The following is an 8,328-nucleotide window of genomic DNA, read 5'->3' as shown; positions in this document are numbered from 1 at the left end:
AACCCTTAAAGGAATTTAAGGACAACACCTAAATTTATAAGTTAAATAGCAAGATTAATAGTTTAAGGCATTAATAGATAGTGGAGTAATAAGGAACTATATCTTATTAATAATAGTTAAAAGAATGGGGTTACCTTATAGACAAAAAGAGGAACCTTACCTATTAGTAATAATTTTAGAAGATCTAATAGCCTATAGAGGAGGGATTATTAATCTTAAAATAGGACCTATTTAGTTAACCATTAAAGGGAGATAAATTAAGATATCTTTTAATATATTACTATTAGGGAACAATAAGGTAGTGTTAGGTATGCCTTAATTACAGGAATATAATCTAAAGATTAATTGGATTATAGGTTAAGTCAATATTAGAGATACTTAACGCCGTAAGATGTGATAATAAGCTAAGTTAGTATAGTATTAAGTAGGAGCAACCTATAAAGAAATAGAAAAAGGACTGAGTTATATACTAAAGAGATACCATAAGTACGGCAAGAAACTGTAGTTACTAGAAAGTGAAAAGCTATTAAAGTATATAGCATAGGACTATAAAATAGAGTTAGAACTAGAAATAAGTCTAAAGTTTTTTCTAATTTATAAGCTTACCGAAGAAGAAGGGAGAGCGTTAAAAGAGTTTATCTAAGAAAACTTATAAAAGGGATATATTAGACTATCGCAGTTATTAGCGGGATATCTAGTACTGTTTATACTAAAGAAGAATAGTAAACTAAGGCTATGCATTAACTATAGATAGTTAAATAGCATTACTTAAAAGGATAGGTATCCTTTACCCTTAATTAGCGAAATCTAAGATAGGATAGGCAATACGCAAATCTTTATAAAGATAGATCTAAGATAGGCATACTACTAGATTAGAATTAAGGAAGGTAATAAATAGAAGGTAGCCTTTAGGTTAAAGGAAGGACTATATAAACTATTAGTTATATATTAGGAATAAAGGCATATAAGGCATATTGCCGTCACGTGCCGCCGCGGCACTAGCGTGGTAAGGAACCTTAAGTTCCTCACCCCTTTCTTTAAGAAGAACAACAAGAATAATTATCATACTATCTACGAACCGTAGCTACGTGATATCCCCTTATGTAACCAACACTGATTAGTGGTTAACTTCACTATTATACTATAGAACAGTAAGGTATTCCTAAGAAGAGACGAGCTACTATACCAGTGCTACTCGTGCTAAAGGAAGCTGTCTTTTAAGGTCAGAACTAGTCCTAAACCTTAAATAGAACTCTTCCATAAATCTAAGGATCTAAAAGGCTAGAACTAGTCCTAAGCCTTTCTGAGATTACGGATTCTTGCGTCTATTACGCAGAATAATACGCTTTATAAGTCTTCGCGATTTAAGGCTAAAACTAGTCCTAAGCCCCATAATCGTAAATACACGTCTAAATGCGTACTAAATGACAAACGCGTACCAAACAACAATCCCTATACTAATAACACTTCCCTCCCTCTAAAAATATAGCTACGCCTACTTTAAATAACTGGAAAGACTTTTTACCACTAGGGGTAGCTAAGCACGCGAAACTTATCAATAAAGATTAGGACGAATTCGCCTTTAATATAACAACTTATACCACAAAATAAGTTAACGGCTTTCTCCTATACTATATTATATTTTACTAAAATAGATGCTACGCTAATTTATAACTATAGGAGTATTTTAGGGAGGATTTTATAGGATGGACTGCCGATACCTAGGCACTTGGCAACATTAATATTATTTAGGATTTTTAAGACTTCCTCTATAGGAATAGGGTATACGTTACTAAGAACGGTAACCTAATTACTAGCAATATTTAGGCCGTTATTACTAGTATAAAAGAACTAATATAGATGGAAGCTAAGATTATATATTAACTACGGAAACCTAAAAACAACCTATATTCTTCGGAAGGCAACTTTAATTTATATTAAAACCCCTAGAACGCTAACCCCCTACCTAAAGCTGCTCTTCTACCTAGAGGTGCTCTCCCACTTAGAGTTGCTCCGCCTCTACCTCCTCCACTCTAGCTAACTGGTAAGCCTTTACTATAAGAAGTCACGAATTTAATAAAGGTATATTCGGACGAAGAGAAGAAGTTTAAAGGAGAACTATACGATATGCTCGGAGCAAAACTATAGGTCTTTTATAACTGTTGCAATAAGGTTAGAATTTAACGCCACCAATACTATTACGCTTTCTCTGTTATATTAAAGGGACGGGCAATAACATTCTATTACAACTATATTGCGGGTAAAAACTATAGCTTTAATATAATGCTTTAGCTTACTAGAGCCTACTTTAAAACTAATAAGAATCGCTAGCTTTATATATCTAAATAGTAGAAGACTATATTCTAAAGAGTTATCGCTTCTAACCTAATAAAGACTCGTTTAGAGTGCCTTTAACTACTCTTTAATAAACTCTAGAAAATCTAATATAGCCTTACCAAAACTTACTAAAATAAGAACAGTCTAAGGGACTAGGTTATCTTAGTATGCCGTGGCATTCCTAAGTGTAACTTAGCGCTATATAAACCTGTAGATACGTTTAAAGGAGTATATGCTAAGCTACGCTCCGCTATAGGTACTGTAATATAAACATAAAAATCTTAACAGCTCTATACCGAAAACCCTACCTAACTAAGTATTCCTAACTAACATAATTACAACTGGACTAATTAAATATATAGTGGCCGTAGTAGGGAATACGGAAGAGGGTATAATTAACGTTAACTATAAGGTAATTATGGAGGTCCTTGCGGAGGTTTATTTTAAAGTAATTGCTAGAAGAAGTACTATGTTTATAAGAAGCCAAATTGCTGGTTAACTAGACACTCCCTTAATAAGCGAAAAGAGGCATATAATAAGTTCCGTTAAAGTATAAAAAACGTTAGAAATCGTGAGGTTACTACGCCCTACTTTTAAAGCTTCCTAGTTTAATACGAAGGCGTAAAAGATTTTAAGGGTAAGGTTAATAAGACCGAATAACTCCTTATGGATATAGAAATTAAGGACTACTTACCCAACCAATACTTTACTAAGTATAGTAAGGTAGATAGTACACAAACCGTCGCTGTTCTTAATGACTAATTTATACTCTATTCTATTACGAAATTAAATATCTTTAATAAGCTAAAGGAGAGCTCTGCGTTCTCCTTTAATAACAAATACTTAGCGAATATCTTCTATGGTATTATACCAGATACTAAAGCCGTAGAAATATCTATAGTAGGAGAACCTTAAGTTTAAGCTCTTTAATAACTTAATACTTTTATTTAGATTAACTAATTAACGGCAGGCTAATATATAATACGTTTTAGCAAAGGTACCGCGATCTCTCTTGGCATAATTAGGGTTTAAACCCCCTTAGGATATATTACGTTCTATATTATTCCCGCAAATACTCCGTTTCTATTCTGTATTAGGGATATAAATAAATTAGACGTTAAGCTTAACAACCTTAAGAATATACTCGTGTAGGGAGATAATCGGGTGCCTATTGTACGTAAATAGGGTTACCCTTAGCTGCTCCTTTAATAACCAGAAAAGAGTGTTGCTTAGAGCCATTTAACTAAGTCAGAGTTACGTTAACTACACTGTTGTTTTAGCCACCTATCTGTTTATTAATTGCTTAGGGTTCTTTAGCAAGTAGGCTATAAAGTTAAGGTTAAGGCAATTAAGCATCTTATAAAGTATTACTATCACTATTAAATAAACTAGAAGTCCCCTAGCCGATTTAAGTTCACCCTTAAAAATGACTACGACTTTAACTTCTATATTATTATTAACGTTATATATCTTAGCGGCAAACTAGTACTCTAAGTTATTAACTTCTTAACCTCCTTCTAAGCCGCGCGTTTTTTAAAAGATATATTAGCTAGAAACGCATAGGATACCCTTTAGTTATACTAGATTAATATCTATTTAGGACCCCCTAATTAAATTATTTACGATATAGGAAAGAACTTCTTATCTGTAAAGTTCCGATAGTAGATAAAGGTAATGGTAATTAAGGTTAAGGAAGTCCCCGTTAAGGCATATAATAGTATTAAAAAAGTAGAGCAATATTATACGCTATTACGCCGCGTATATAAGATTATCTCTTTAGAACTAAAGGACGCTAGTAAAGAACTTACCTTATAAATAGCTGTTAAAGCCATTAATAATTCCGCTAGCCTAGATGGACTTATACCTATATTACTAGTCTTTGGCGCCTACCCTTAAATAACTAATAATTCTCTACTATCTCCTTCCGTTATATAATAAGCCGAGGCTATTCGCAAGGTAATAAAGAAGGTATAATGTCTCTATGCTATACGCTAGGTTAATAACGTATTAGGAATAAGAAATGGCCTAAACACCTTAACTACGCTCGATCTGCCACTCTAGTCTAAAGTATACGTATAGCGTAAAAAGGGAGAATGGTCAGGCCTACACTAACTTATTATAATTAATGGTTAAACTTATACTATTTAGATGCCTCACGGACCTACTTAATTCCGTTTAACTATTATTAAACCTTACTATAAAGATAATAATTCCGAGCCTTTATAGGATGCCCTAAAAGATGCCCTAAAGGAGAACTACGATTAGCGTGCTTTAGAAGGCGACCACGATTTTAATATAATTATAGTAGATACGCCGCAACTATAACGCGGTAGAGGTCGCCTAAAGGAATTACGAAATCGCCAACATCTTGTTAATTTTAAAAAGTAATTTATTGCCGCTATTAAGAATAGAGTTAAGTTGTTAATAGCCTTTATAATAGCTAAGGAGAAAGCTAACTTTAAGCTTGCAAAACAGCTCTAAAAGGAAGGTCGTATTATAACTTCTAGAGCTCCTTTCTAAGCATCTAATAAGTAGAAGATTGATAGTCTTATTACAAGAGGAGTCTTTAAATTTAAGAAGTATGACCCTACTAAGTTTGATGGAGTTTACATCTTTAAGTTAAGGATAGTTAATAAGATTAAGGGCAAGGCTACTAACGCCCTATTTAAGAAATTAAGGCTTATTATTTAAGGGTATAATAATAATAGCAAAGAGATAATTCTTATATAATCTCCTATAATTTAACGAGCTAGTTAATAAGTTATTATTATATTAGCTCCCTCCTTAATAAAGAATAGAATAGCGGTTTATTTGCGAGATATTACTTAAGCCTACACTTAATTAGAAACGCCCCTTTAGCGCTTAATACTGGCATACCTTCCGGAGTAAATTCGCCACTAGTATCCTAGAGATACGATTATAGTTATGCTTAAGCCATTATATAGAATCGCAAAGGTAGGAACTTACTAGTAGGCTACCTACAGCAAGCACTATAAAGAGAAGCTTTTAATAACTACTTCTATATTTAATCCCTGCTTCCTTATTATAACTACAGGAACCCTATTTAGAATTATTGGTATATAAACTAATAATATAATTATCTTAGGAGATGACTAATTCTTAGCTCTTAAAGAGGATGAGCTAATAAAGGCAAATCTTATAGCAAAGCTAAAGGAAAAGCTTAACTTAACAACACTATTACTCTTTAATAGATGCATCCTCTCCCTAAATAGGAATTCCATTGCTTTACGCTAGAAGGGTTAAGGTAAGAAGATTAACGTTATTAATATTAATTCTCTAAAGTAAGGATATATAAAGTAACGTGCTCGCGGAGCTTATATTACTTCTATCTATTAACCTAAGGCTTTATTTAATCTCTCTATTATGGCTTAATACTAGAAACCAACTAAGGATGATATCCTTACCCTAAATAAGCGTCTTTTCTAGCAAATAAACCATCTTAATTAGGGAATACTCTATATGCCTATTAATCTTCCTACCGCTAAGCTCTTTATATTTATTAATAGATTATTTATAAATAATAAAGACTTTAGCTCCTAGCTAGGATATAAAATTATTATCGCAAATAAATCTACCGGAGAGAATGACTTTACGATCTATGGTAATCTTATTTATTAAAGCTTAACCAAGAGCAAGTATATTACTTAAAGCGTTTTAGTGTTAGAGATATATAGAATAGTTGGCGGAGTTAATATAGTAATTGCAATTAGAACTACCCTAAAGATAATTATAGATCGACTCAAACTTCTCGTTATCCCTATAATTATGTGCACCGACTTATATTCCCTCTATAAGTATTTAGTTAAGCTTAGTATTATAAAGGAGAAGCGCCTTATAATTAATATTATAGCACTTTAGCAGTCCTATAAGTGTTAAAAACTCTTTAAAATTTAATAGATTAATAGCTAAGATAACCCGGTAAATATAATAATAAAGGTAAACCCAAATAAGACACTAGAGACGTTTATTAATATAAATACTCTACGTATATAAGTTAAAGGTTAGGTTAAAAGGGAGTCCCTAGAAATTTCTTAGTTACGTAAGGTCTTAAGATATCTAGGAACTTTAACCGGCGGTTGAAGTTGTTTAATTGGTCACATTCTACAGACCCTGACTTAAACCAGCCAATTAGGATTTTCCATCCCCGGGATAAAAAATCGCTATTGGCTTGTTTACCGCTAGCGCCTTAGCGGCCCTACCAATAAGATACCTACCCACAACTTATAATCAAGAAAGCACTACGTGCTAAGAGGCAAATTTTGGGATAGCGAGACTTATGTTATAATAGCAATAGTAAGTAAGGAGGATTAATTTTGTTCCGCTAGTTAAGCGGTATATATATATATGTATATAGCAACCACAAAAGAAGAGTTGCCAGTATTGGGAATAAAGGCATATAAGGCATATTGCCGTCATGTGCCGCCGCGGCACTAGCGTGGTGAGGAACCTTAAGTTCCTCACCCCTTTTTTTAAGAAGAACAACAAGAACAATTATTATACTATCTACGAACCGTAGCTACGTGATATCCCCTTGTGTAACCAACATTATGCAATTCAGGCTTATAAACGCACTAGTAATATTTTAAAAGCGTATTAATAATGTGTTAGGAGAATACTTAGATAAATTTGTTATAGTATATCTTAATAATATTATTATCTACTTAATAACTAAGGAAGAATATAAGAAATACGTTAAATAGGTCTTAAAGAGACTATAAGAGGAATAAATACTAGTAGTAATTAAGAAATGCGAGTTCTTTACTAGGAAAACCGATTTTATTAAATTTATTATTAAACTAGGCTAACTTAGTATAGATCTAAAGAAGATTAAGGCTATAGTGAATTAGTAAGAACTAGAGAACATTACGTAATTAAGATCGTTCTTAGGGTTTTGTAATTACTATAGGAGGTTTATAGCGCAGTAGTTAAAGGACATTAAGCTATTTACGCGATTAATAAAGAAAGAAGAACTATAGGCATAGGGAGAGGAATAGTAAGAACTCTTTAGGAAAGTTAAAGAGTTATTTACCTAGGAGCCAGTTCTTAAGATCTATTAACTAGGACTAGAAACGGTTATAAAAATAGATGCATTAGACTATATATTAAGGGCGTGCTTTATATAGAAATATTAGGATAAATAGCACTTAGTAGCATACTATAGTTAGAAGATAACACCACTAGAGTTAAACTATAATATCTATAATAAAGAGTTGTTAGGTATAGTTACAGTATTAAAGGAATAGAAAGCATTCTTATAAGGTATAGAGAAACTATTTATAGTTAAAACGGATTATAAAAACCTAATAGAATTTCTAATAATAAAGGAACTTAACCAAAGATAGGTTAGATAGGCAAAGATGCTTACAGAATACCATTTTAAGATTTAATATACTAGAGGTATAGATAATATGCGAGCAGATGCCCTAAGTTATAAGGCTAAACTATAAAACAATAAAAAGCCATTAGGGGCTTTACTGCGAAAAGATATAGATAGATTAATTAGATATAATTATCCGAAAATTATAGTAACTTAGGAAAATAATAAGTTAGAAAAAGTCTATAAGATACTAGAAAGCTTTTAGGTATAAAGAATTCTAGAAGCATAGCTAGAAGATCTATAAATGGATATATATAAGAATTAAGAAGTAAAGTATATCCTAAGAAGTATAGCAGAGTAGTTTATAGAGGACTTTTATAAGGGATTAACTTAAGAATATAATAGAGCTATAGGCTTAGTGTTAAGACTTTAGAAGGAGTATATTATTAACAAAATCTAAAGGATAGTTAGAAAGGTTATAAAGGAGTATCTAGATTACTAAAGAAATAAACTAATAAGGTATAAGCTATATAGAGGGCTATAACCTATTAAAATACTAGAGAGACTATAGGAGGTCATATTATGGGACTTTATTATTAAATTGCTAAGATTAAGAGATCCTATTACCAGACAAGATTATAACGCGATCTTAG

Source organism: Cenococcum geophilum (assembly GCF_001692895.1).
Source record: "Cenococcum geophilum 1.58 unplaced genomic scaffold K441scaffold_30, whole genome shotgun sequence".
Lineage (NCBI taxonomy): Eukaryota > Fungi > Ascomycota > Dothideomycetes > Gloniales > Gloniaceae > Cenococcum > Cenococcum geophilum.
This window is presented reverse-complemented; position numbering follows the sequence as displayed.